The following is a 12,587-nucleotide window of genomic DNA, read 5'->3' on the forward strand; positions in this document are numbered from 1 at the left end:
TCCTTTTGTGCTTTTCAACTATACTATGATATATCAGGTTAGTTGGTTTGGGTCCGGAGTGGTTTCGGAGTGAATTGGGACATTTAGTCTCTTTATTAGAAGCTTAAGTCGGAAAAGTCAACCGGATGTTGACTTATGTGTAAACGACCTCGAATTTGAATTTTGATGATTCTGTTATCTCTGTTAGGTGATTTTGGACTTAGGAGCGCGTCCGGAATGTGAATTGGAGGTCCGTAGTGGAATTAGGCTTGAATTGGCGAAAGTTAGAATTTTGGCGATTTTAGCCGGCAGCGAAAATTTTGATATCAGGGTTAGATTGGATTTTCGGAAGTTGGAGTAAGTTTGTGGTGTCATTTCAGACTTGTGTGCAAAATTTGAAGTTATTCGGAGGTGGTTTGATAGGTTTCAGTGTTGTTTGGCGTTCTCGAAAATTTCTAAGTTTATTTGGCTTGAATCCGTGTGTAATTCATATTTTTGGTGTTATTGAAGGTAATTTGAAGGTTCGACTAAGTTCGTATGAGGTTATGGGATGTGTTGGTATGTTTGGTTAAGGTCCCGAGGGCCTCGGGTGAGTTCGGGTGGTTAACGGATCATTCTTGGCCTTGGTGAGATTGTTGATATCTGCCGCTGCATTCTTCTGGTTTCCTCTTTCGCGATCGCGAGTGGGCTCTCGCGTTCGCGAAAAGTGTTTTGTGAGTGGTGAATTTTTGTTCTACGTGTTCGCGAAGAGGAGGACGCGAACGCGAAGGTGTGGTCTGCGTGTGCATCGCGAACGCGGGAGAAGGGTCGCGTTCGCGAAGAGGAGTGAGGCAGTTGGGGACCCCAGGTCTCTGTTCTACGCATTCGCGAGGCAGTAGTCACGTTCGCGAAGGTCTGAGCTAGTAAGCATCGCGTTCGCGAGGCATGTGTCGCATTCGCGAAGAGTAAAATGGTGAGGCAGTCAAGTTGGCCTACGCGAACGTGAGAGGACGGTCGCGTTCGCGAAGGGTAAAATCTGGGCAGGCAGTGTTAAATTCAAATCGAGGGTTTGAGCTCATTTTTCATATTTTGAGCTAGAGATCACGGATTTGGGCGATTCTTAAAGGGATTTTCGCGAAGTTGTTAGGGTAAGTGTTTCTCACTTGGTTTTGGTTAAATTTCATAATTATATTTGATTTTTATCATCTAAATTGTGATTTGGGGTAAAAATATTAGGGGAAAAGTGGAAGAGTTCTTGAGATGGAATTTTGAGGTTTTGAAAGGGATTTTGTTGTCGGATTTGAGTAAATTTGGTATGACTAGACTCGTGAGTGAATGAGATTTCGGATTTTGTGACTTTTGTCGGATTTCGAGATGTGGGCCCGGGGGCCGATTTTGGGCCGATTTTGGATTTTGGCTATAATTTGGTATTTTTCTTGTGGAATTGATGCCTTTAGCCTATTCTGATCGTATTGTATTGCTTGTGACTAGATTAGGGACGCTCGGAGGCCGATTCGAGAGGTAAGGGCATTGCGGAGTAGAGATTTGCTCGGATTGAGGTAAGTAACGATTGTAAATCTGGTCATGAGGGTATGAAACTCCGAAATTTTGTATCATTCTACTATTTGAAGGTGGCGCACATGTTAGATGACGGGCGTGTGGGTGTGCACCGTTGGGGATTGTGACTTGGTCCATCCCGTATCAACTGTAAAGTTGAATATTTAGTTGAAACTATATGATTCTTATGTGATTTAGAAAGAATTTCTTTAAATCGGGCTGGATGCCATGTTTAGGCCTTATGCCAGTGTTGTTTGGACCCTTAGAGGCCTTTTCTTGCTATCCTCTCATTGTTTTTGATTAAAAATCTATACTCAGTCATGTTTATACATATTTACAGCATAACTCAGTCTCTATTACTCTATTTTGATGCATCATATAAATGTTGTTTGGGTTGAATACTTTATTTTTATGAGAGCCCGAAAGGCTAGAGAGGTTTATGACTGAGTGAGGCCGAGGGCCTGATTTGTGAGGATATTTATGGGATCGGGCTGCATGCCGCAACATGTTTGATATAGGCCGAGGACCTCATTGATTTATGCCATGATTGGCTTGATATAGCGCTTGGGCTGAAGGAGCACCTCCATAGTCTGTATACACCTCCAGTAAGCGCAGGTACCTACTGAGTGCGAGTGCCGAGTGCTGAGTGACTGGGAGGCACGAGTGATGGTGAGGTCTGTCCGATGGGCTGTATACGAGTGATTGTGAGGTTTGCCCGATGGGCTGTATATGAGTGATGTTGCCCGAGGGGCTGATTATGATTTCATTATTTTTGCTCACCTTTGCATTGAGCCTTTATTTGAAAACTGTTGAAAGATGTCTTTAAATGATTTTACTGGAACTGGATTTAAAAGAGCTGATTTGATTCAAACACTAGTTTTTAAAGCATGATGTACTTTACGAAATTTTTTTGATATGAATTATACTTGCATCTAGCTCGTCACTACTTCTCAGCCTTTATTAACTGTTGTTACTTATTGAGTTGGCGTACTCACGTTACTCCCTGCACCTTTTGTGCAGATCCAGGTGTATCTGGACACGGTAGCGGCTGTTGACTATTGTGGTTGCAGATTTTCTCAGGGATATCAAGGTAGCTGCTGGCGATCGCAGCCCTGCTCTTCTCCCTCTTATCTTCCTTTTAGTTATATTTAGCTATTTTTCAGACTATGTTAGTCTCAATATTGTCAGACAAATTGTAGTAGATGCTCATGACTAGTGACACCCTGATGTCGGGCTTTTCTTTTCCGCACTTTTGTTTTGATTTGAACTCCTTTACGAAGGTTTTTATGTTAAATAGCCTTGAAATTATCTTTGAAATAAAAATATCGGTTTGTTTTAGAAATGAGTCGGCTTGCCTAGGTTCACGATAGGCGCCATCATAACAGGGTTAGTTTGGGTCATGACAAGTTGGTATCAGAGCCTAAGTTACATAGGTCTTACGAGTCATGAGCGGGTTTAATAGAGTCTTGAGGATCGGTACAGAGACGTCTGTACTTATCTTCGAGAGGCTGCAGAACCTTTAGAAAATCTCATATTCTTGAATTTTTGTCGTGTGAATATGTTGATTCTAGTAACTAAACTTCTGTTGTTTCATTCTCTCATAGATGGTGAGGACTCGTACTACCGGACGGGAGGACCAGCCATCAGTACCACCAGCCAGGGCCGCCAGAGGCCGAGGCCGTGGTAGGGGTAGAGGTGCAGCCCGCACAGCAGCTGGGGTAGTACCTGCATACCCACCAGTTACCCCAGATCAGAATCAGATTCCAGTTGTTGATGCACCAGCTCAGGCATCGCATGTGCCTATTGTGATTCTAAGCCTTCAGGAGACCCTAGCTCAGATTCTGGCATCGTGTACCGGCCTTGCTCAGGCGGTCTCTATTTCGACGGCCGCAGCCACTTCTCAGGCCGGGGGAGGCACTCAAACTCCCGTCGCTCGCACACCCGATCAGGTTGTTCAGGGACTCCCGACACCGGGGGCACCACCAGCCTAGTCGGTTGCAGCTGCTCAGGACTATGTGGTTCCTGCTATGCCTAAGGATGATCAGCGTAGGTTGGAGAGGTTTGGGAGACTCCAGCCTCCACCTTTTAGTGGCACAGAGAGAGAAGATGCCCAGGACTTCTTGGACAGGTGTCGGAGGATAATCCGTACAGCTGGTATTCTGGAGACTTGTGGGGTCTTATTCACTACTTTTCAGTTTTCGGGGGCTGCACTCAGATAGTGGAAGACTTAAGAGAGGCGTAGGCATGTTGGCGCAGCACCCCTTACTTGGCAGTAGTTCTCCATGGTCTTTTTGTAGAAGTTCATGCCTTAGTCCTGCAGAGAGGAGCGGCGCAGACAGCTTAAGCAGCTTCACCAGGGTGAAATGTCTGTGACACAGTATGAGATGCGGTTCTCCGAGTTGTCCCGTCAAGCGATCTAGTTGGTTCCCACATACCTAGAGAGGATCATGAGGTTTATAGATGGCCTCGGTTTTCAGCTTCGGTTGCTTATGACCAGAGAGAGAGAGTATCTGGTGCTAATTTTGATGAGGTTGTCAACATTGCTCGACAGATTGAGATGGTTCGCGGTCAGGAGAGGGTTGAGAGGGAGGCTAAGAGGCCTCGAGGGCATGGAGGATTTAGTGGTGCTCCTTATGGGGGTCAGTTCCAGCACGAAAGAGTCCGTCCATTCAGGCATGCTCAGCCAGCCCGCCCAGTTCACCTTCGTGCATCATTGGGCCATAGTTCTCACAGTTCTCATCAGGGACACTCATCACTTAGTGCCCTCCCAGTCTAGATTTAGTCTCGTTCTCCATCAGTTCAAGGCTCCTCCATGCCAGGTTCTTCTACCAGTTATCCCTGTGCTAGGGGTTCCCTTCAGTCCCTGCCACCAGCACTAGGGAGTTGTTTTGAGTGTGGGGAGTTTGGGCATATGTGGAGGCAGTGTCCTCGTCTTGAGGAGGTCTATCTCAGTAGAGGAGTCAGCCATCGACTTCAGCACCAGTTACTTTACCACACGCCCAGTCAGCTTGGGGTGGAGGTCAGTCAACTAGGGGTCGCCCTAGAGGGGACGGCAGATCAGGGGGTGGCCAGGCTCGTTTCTATGCCCTCCCTGCCAGACCAGATGTTATCACTTCAAATGCTGTGATTACAGGTATTGTCTCAGTTTTTCACAGAGATGCCTCTGTATTATTTGACCCTGGTTCCACTTATTCATATGTTTCCTTGTATTTCGCTCGTTTTTTGTTTATGCCCCGTGAGTCTTTAGTTTCATATATTTATGTATCTACTCCTGTGGGCGATACTATTATTGTGGACCGTGTATATCAGTCATGTGTGGTGACTATTGGGGGTCTGGAGACCCGAGTAGACCTTTTGTTGCTCAGCATGGTTGACTTTGATGTGATATTGGATATGGATTGGTTATATACATGTCATGTTGTTCTAGATTGTCACGCTAAGACTGTGACGTTGGCGATGCCGGGATTTTTTAGGGTTGAGTGGAGCGGTTCTGTAGACTATGTACCTAGTATTGTGATCTCATATTTGAAGGCTCAGCGGATGGTTGAGAAGGGTTGTCTATGTTATTTGGCTTTTGTGAGAGGTGTTAGTGTAGAGACTCCTGCCATTGATTCTGTTCCGGTGGTACATGATTTTTCGGATGTGTTTCCTGCAGACCTGTCGGGCATGCCGCCTGACATGGATATTGACTTTGGTATTAATTTGGTGCCGGGAACTCAGCCCATTTCTATTCCACCGTATCGTATGGCACCTACGGAGTTGAAGGAGTTGAAGGAATAACTTCAGGAACTCCTTGATAAGGGGTTTATTCGGCCTAGTATGTCACCTTGGGGTGCACCAGTTCTATTTGTAAAGAAGAAGGATGGTTCCATAAGGATGTGCATTGATTACAGGCAGTTGAACAAGGTCACGGTCAAGAACAAGTATCATTTGACTCGTATTGATGATTTATTTGACCAGCTTCAGGGAGTGAGGGTGTTATCCAAGATTGATTTGAGGTCCGGGTATCACCAGCTGAAGATTCGGGATTCGGATATTCTTAAGATAGCTTTCAGGACCCGTTATGGCCATTTTGAGTTCTTGGTGATGTCTTTTGGGCTGAACAATGCCCCAACAACATTTATGCATCTGATGAACAGTGTATTCCAGCCTTATTTGGACTCATTCATTATTATATTCATTGATGACTAGTGTACTCTCGTAGCCAGGAGGAGCATGCTCAGCATATGAGGATTGTATTACAGAGATTGAGGGAGGAGAAACTTTATGCAAAGTTCTCCAAGTGTGAGTTTTGGCTCGGATCAGTAGCATTCTTGGGGCACGTGGTGACCAGTGAGGGTATTCAGGTGGATCCGAAGAAGATAGAGGCGGTGCAGAGTTGGCCTAGACCATCCTCAGCCACGGAGATTAGGAGCTTCATTGGTTTGGCGGGCTATTACCGTCGCTTTATGGAGGAATTTTCATCTATTGCATCGCCCTTGACCAGATTAAACCTGAAGGGTGCTCCATTTAGGTGGTCGGATGAGTGTGAGGGGAGCTTTCAGAAGCTCAAGACTGCTTTGACCATAACTCCAATGTTAATTCTGCCATCAACTTCAGGTTCTTACACCGTGTATTGTGATGCCTCGAGGGTAGTATTGGTTGTGTTCTGATACAGGAGGGTAGGGTGATTGCATATGCCTCTCGCCAGTTGAAGACCCATGAGAAGAACTATCTTGTCCATGATCTTGAGTTAACAGCCATTGTTCACGCCTTGAAGATTTGGCGTCATTATTTGTATGGGGTTCATTGTGAGATCTATACTGATCACCGGAGTCTGCAACATCTATTTAAGCAGAAGGATCTTAATTTGCGTTAGCGGAGATGGTTGGAGCTTCTTAAGGACTATGATATCACTATTTTGTACCATCCGGGGAAGGCCAATGTAGTGGCCGATGCTTTGAGTCGCCAGGCGGAGAGTTTGGGGAGTTTAGCATATCTTCCGGCAGCAGAGAGACCTTTGGCATTGGATGTTCAGGCCTTAGCGGGCCAGCTTGTGAGATTGGATATTTCAGAGCCGAGTCGGGTGTTGGCTTGCATGGTTTCCTGGTCTTCTCTTTATGACCGTATCAGGGAGCGTCAGTATGATGACCCCCACTTGCTCGTTCTTCAGACAGGGTTCGGAGAGGTGATGCTAGGGATGTGACTATTGGTGATGACGGTGTGTTGAGGATGCAGGGCCGTATATGTATGCCTAATGTAGATAGGCTTCGGGAGTTCATTCTTGAGGAGGCCCACGGCTCGCGGTATTCTATCCATCCGGGTGCCGCGAAGATGTACCGGGATTTGAGGCAGCACTAATGGTAGAGGCGGATGAAGAAGGATATATTTGGGTTTGTGGCTCGGTGTCTCAACTGTCAGCAGGTTAAGTATGAACATCAGAGACTGGGTGGCTTGCTTCAGAGGTTAGAGATCCCAGAGTGGAAGTGGGAGCGGATCATCATGGACTTCGTAGTTGGGCTCCCATGGACTTCGAGGAAGTTCGATGCTATTTGGGTTATTGTGGATCGGCTGACCAAGTTCGCGCACTTTATTCCAGTTGGCACTACTTACTCTTCAGAGCGGTTGGTTGAGATTTACATCCGAGAGATTGTTTGCCTGCATGGTGTCCCAGTTTCCATCATTTCAGATAGGGGCACTCAGTTTACGTCGCAGTTTTGGAGGGTCGTGCAGCGGGAGTTGAGTACTCAAGTTGAGTTGAGCATATCTTTTCACCCTCAGACGGACGGGCAGTCCGGGCGCACTATTCAGATATTGGAGGACATGTTGCGCGCTTGTGTCATTGACTTTGGGGGTTCATGGGATCAGTTTCTGTCGCTCACGGAGTTTGCATATAACAACAGTTATCAGTCGAGCATTCAGATGGCTCCGTACGAGGCTTTATATGGGAGGAGGTGTAGATCTCCAATAGGATGGTTTGAGATGGGTGAGGCTAGGCTCTTAGGTACAGACTTGGTCCAGGATGCATTAGATAAGGTGAAATTGATTCAGGAGCGGCTTCGCACGGCGCAGTCTAGGCAGAAGTGTTATGCGGATAGGAAGGTCTGTGATGTGTCTTTTATGGTTGGGAAGAAGGTTTTGCTGAAGGTATCACCCTTGGGAAGAGGGGCAAGTTTAGCCCCCGGTTCATTGGGCTTTTTGAGGTGCTTCAGAGGATATGGGAGATGGCTTATAAGCTTGCCTTGCCACCCAGCTTGTCGAGTGTGCATCCACTGTTTCATGTTTCCATGCTCCGGAAGTATGTTGGCGATCCGTCCCAAGTTTTGGACTTCAGCACGGTTCAGTTGGAGGGTGATATGACTTATGATGTGGAGCCGGTGGCTATTTTGGATCGGCAGGTTTGAAAGTTGAGGTCAAAAGACATAGCTTCAGTGAAGGTGCAGTGGAAGGGTCAAATTGTGGAGGAGGCCACCTAGGAGACCGAGCGGGAGATACAGAACAGATATCCACACCTATTTGAGACTCCGGGTATGTTTCTAGACCCGTTCGAGGGCAAACGATTATTTCAGAAGGGGAGGATGTAACGACCCGACCGGTCGTTTCGAGAGTTATAGCCCCATTTTCCCCATTTCTGCTTCCTTTTGTGCTTTTCAGCTATATTATGATATATCGGGTTAGTTAGTTTGGGTCCGGAGTGGTTTCGGAGTGAATTGGGACACTTAGTCTCTTTATTAGAAGCTTAAGTTGGAAAAGTCAACTGGATGTTGACCTATGTGTAAACAATCTCGGATTTAAATTTTGATGGTTCTGTTAGCTCCGTTAGGTGATTTCGGACTTAGGAGCGCATCCGGAATGTGATTTGGGGTTCTGTAGTGGAATTAAGCTTGAATTGGCAAAAGTTAGAATTTTGGCGATTTTGGCCGGTAGTGAAAATTTTGATATCGGAATCAGATTGGATTTCTGGAAGTTAGAGTAGGTTCGTGGCGTCATTTCAGACGTGTGTGAAAATATTAAGGTCATTCGGACGTGTTTTGGTAGGTTTCAGCGTCGTTTGTGGAATTCAAAAATTTCTAAGTTCATTTGGCTTGAATCTGTGTGTAATTCGTGTTTTTGGTGTTATTGAAGGTGATTTGAAGGTTCGACTAAGTTCGTATGAGGTTATGGGATACGTTGGTATGTTTGGTTGAGGTCCCGAGGGCCTCGGGTGAGTTTCGGGTGGTTAACGAATCATTCCTGGACTTAGTGATATTGCTGATATCTGCTGCTACATTCTTCTGGTTTCCTCTTTCGCGATCGCGAGTGGGCTCTCGCGTTCGCGAAGAGTGTTTTGTGAGTGGTGAATTTTTGTTCTACGCGTTCGTGAAGGAGAGGATGCGAACGCGAAGGTGTGGTCTGCGTGTGCATCGCGAACACGGGAGAAGGGTCGCGTTCGCGAAGAGGAGTGAGGCAGTTGGGACCCCAAGTCCTTATTCTATGCGTTCGCGAGGTGGTGGTCGCGTTCGCGTTTGCGAAGAGTAAAATGGTGAGGCAGTCAAGTTGGCCTACGCGAACGCGAGAGGACGGTCGCGTTCGCGAAGGGTAAAATCTGGGCAGGCAGTGTTAAATTCAAATCGAGGGTTTGAACTCATTTTTCATATTTTGAGCTAGAGATCACGGATTTGGGCGATTCTTGAAGGGATTTTCGCGGAGTTGATTGGGGTAAGTGTTTCTCACTTGGTTTTGGTTAAATTCCATGATTATATCTTGATTTTTATCATCTAAATTGTGATTTGGGGTGAAATAATTGGGGGAAAAGTGGAAGAGTTCTTGAGATAGAATTTTGAGGTTTTGAAGGGGATTTTGTTGTCGGATTTGAGTAAATTTGGTATGACTAGACTCGTGAGTGAATGGAATTTCGGGTTTTGTGCCTTTTGTCAGATTTCGAGACGTGGGCCCGGAGGCCGGGTTTGGACCGATTTCGAATTTTGGCTATAATTTGGTATTTTTCTTGTGGAATTGATCCCTTTAGCCTATTTTGATCGTATTGTATTACTTGTGGCTAGATTCGGGATGCTCGGAGGCCGATTCGATAGGCAAGGGCATTGCGTAGTAGAGATTTGCTCGGATTGAGGTAAGTAACGATTGTAAATCTGGTCATGAGGGTATGATCCGGAGTTTTGTATCATTCTACTATTTGGAGGTAGCGCACATGCTAGGTGACGAGCGTGTGGGCGTGCACCGTTGGAGATTGTGATTTGGTCTGTCCCGTATCAACTGTAAAGTTGAATATTTAGTTGAAACTATATGATTCTTATTTGTTTTAGAAAGAATTTCTTTAAATCAGGCTGGATGCCATGTTTAGGCCTTATGCCAGTGTTGTTTGGACCCTTAGAGATCTTTTCTTGCTATCCTCTCATTGTTTTTGATTAAAAATCTATACTTAGTCATGTTTATACATATTTACAGCATAACTCAGTCTCTATTACTCTATTTTGATGCATCATATAAATATTGTTTGGGTTGAATATTTTATTTTTCTGAGAGCCCGGGAGGCTCGAGAGGTTTATGACTGAGTGAGGCCGAGGGCCTGATTTGTGAGGATATTTATGGGATCGGGTTGCATGCCACAGCATGTTTGATATAGGCCGAGGACCTCATTGATTTATGCCATGATTGGCTTGATATAGCGCTTGGGCTGAAGGAGCCCCTCCGGAGTCTGTATACACCCCCAGTGAGCGCAGGTACCTATTGAGTGCGAGTGCCGAGTGCTGAGTGACTGGGAGGCCCGAGTGATGGTGAGGTTTGCCCGAGGGTCTGTATACGAGTGATTGTGAGGTTTTCCCGAGGGGCTATATATGAGTGATATTGCCCGAAGGGCTGATTATGATTTTATTATTTTTGTTCACCTTTGCATTGAGCCTTTGTTTGAAAACTATTGAAAGATGTCTTTAAATGATTTTACTGGAACTGGATTTAAAAGAGCTAATTTGATTCAAACACTGGTTTTTAAAGCATGATGTACTTTACAGAATTTTTGTGATATGAACTATACTTGCATCTAGGTCGTCACTACTTCTCAGCCTTTATTTACTGCTGTTACTTATTGAGTTTGCGTACTCACGTTACTCCCTGCATCTTGTGTGCAGATCCAGGTGTATCTGGACATGGTAGCTGTTGTTGACTATTCCGGTTGCAGATGTTTTCGGGGATAGCAAGGTAGCTGCCTGACGATCGCAACCCTGCTCTTCTCCCTCTTATCTTCCTTTAGTTGTATTTAGCTATTTTCCAGACTATGTTAGTCTCGATATTGTCAGACAAATTGTAGTAGATGCTCATGACTAGTGACACTCCGATGTCGGGCTTTTCTTTTCCGCACTTTTATTTTGATTTGAATTCCTTTACGAAGATTTTTATGTTAAATAGCCTTGAAATTATGTTTGAAATAAAAATATCGATTTGTTTTGGAAATGAGTCGGCTTGTCTAGTTCCACGATAGGCGCCATCATGACATGATTAGTTTGGGTCGTGACAGATAGCATGTGTTGACACAATGAGAGATAAATATATGTGTGTAAAAGTTAAAATCATAGCTCTATCCTCCAAGTTAATATTGAAGGTGATTGTTATCAGGGATGAAATAATGTATGAAGAATAGGTGAATAAATTCGTAAACATTGATATAGAGATGTTTTTAGAATTCATTTATGTTATTGAATTTAATTAGTATGTCATTTGCAATCAGATCGCCTATTAAACGAAGATGTCCCCTATATAGTTAATAGCCCAAATAAAATGATTAGTGATTGTAAAGATCACCTACTGTGTATAAGTATAGGCAACTTAAATTAGTGAATATGCTATTTTAAATATACTTAGGCGATTAGCCCATACTTAAGCAAGTCAAATCGATTGACAACTCATTTTTTTCAAACTACATGAAGCCTTGGAAGAATATTTTCCTACTGTAAAGTTAAAGACGTTCCACATAAAAAATCATATCTTTTTTTACTTCACAACCTTCAAATATTTTGACAAATTTAATTTTTCTTAGAAAAATTGTTTAAGTATGTTGATATCTCAATTTTAAAATATTTTTCAAAAAACAGATTACAAGATAATAGGGTATTAAGAGATTTAAGAAATATAATAGGTGATTTCAAACATGACACATGCGACTATATTCATTCTTAACGTGGTCTTATTATTTTATCTAATTTTAATTATTAATAATTACTTATTTTCCTATACATAGTTTAAAAATATATTAGAATGATAAGAACTTACCCATGATATCACGAGAAGAGATGGTACTATATGAACTAGATGGACATTGTATACTGTGGAATTAAAGACATGATAAATCTATATTGTATTAAAAGGAGAATAATCTGTGATATAGTTAAGCTAAGTGACAAGCTATTATAAAGCTACTTAGAGGGCGTTTGGATTGACTTTTAAGCTGGTCAAATCAGCTTTTAAGCTCTTTTTAGTTTTTTTCGGTGTTTGACAAAGTCAAAAAAGTGTTTAAAATAAGTTAAACACTGCTTAAAATAAGCCAAAAGTAAGAAGTTGGGCAACCCCAACTTATTGCTTTTTGGCTTAAAAGTTATTTCTACTGAAAAGTCACTTTTTAAGTCAATCCAAATGGGCTCTTAGTAATTTAAGACCTTTCTTTAAATTGTAATAATATTTAATTTAAAATGAAAGATAAGATTTTTTTTTTTTGAATTTGAATGGAAAGACAGTAAATAAGATTCTTTTGAATTTGAATATAAAAAAAAGTTAGAATAGTAGTTGTAGTAGTAATAATAATAATAATAATAATAATAATAAAAATAAAAATATTAAAAGAAAAATAATTCGCCATGTGGTTAAGTCAAGTGACAAGCCATTATTAAGACATTTGGGAATTTAGGATAACATTTGTAATAATATTTAATTTAAATTGAAAGATATTTTTTTTTTGTTTGAATAGAAAGATAATAAATAAAATTCTTTTGTTGAATAGAAAGAAAGTAAATATTTTCGAAAGATACAATATAGTGTCCTATCTTAACTAATTATAAAAATAAAAATGAAAATATTATAGATAAACACTAAATAAAAAATATATA

This window comes from Nicotiana tomentosiformis, chromosome 9 (assembly GCF_000390325.3).
Source record: "Nicotiana tomentosiformis chromosome 9, ASM39032v3, whole genome shotgun sequence".
In the NCBI taxonomy this organism is placed as follows: domain Eukaryota; kingdom Viridiplantae; phylum Streptophyta; class Magnoliopsida; order Solanales; family Solanaceae; genus Nicotiana; species Nicotiana tomentosiformis.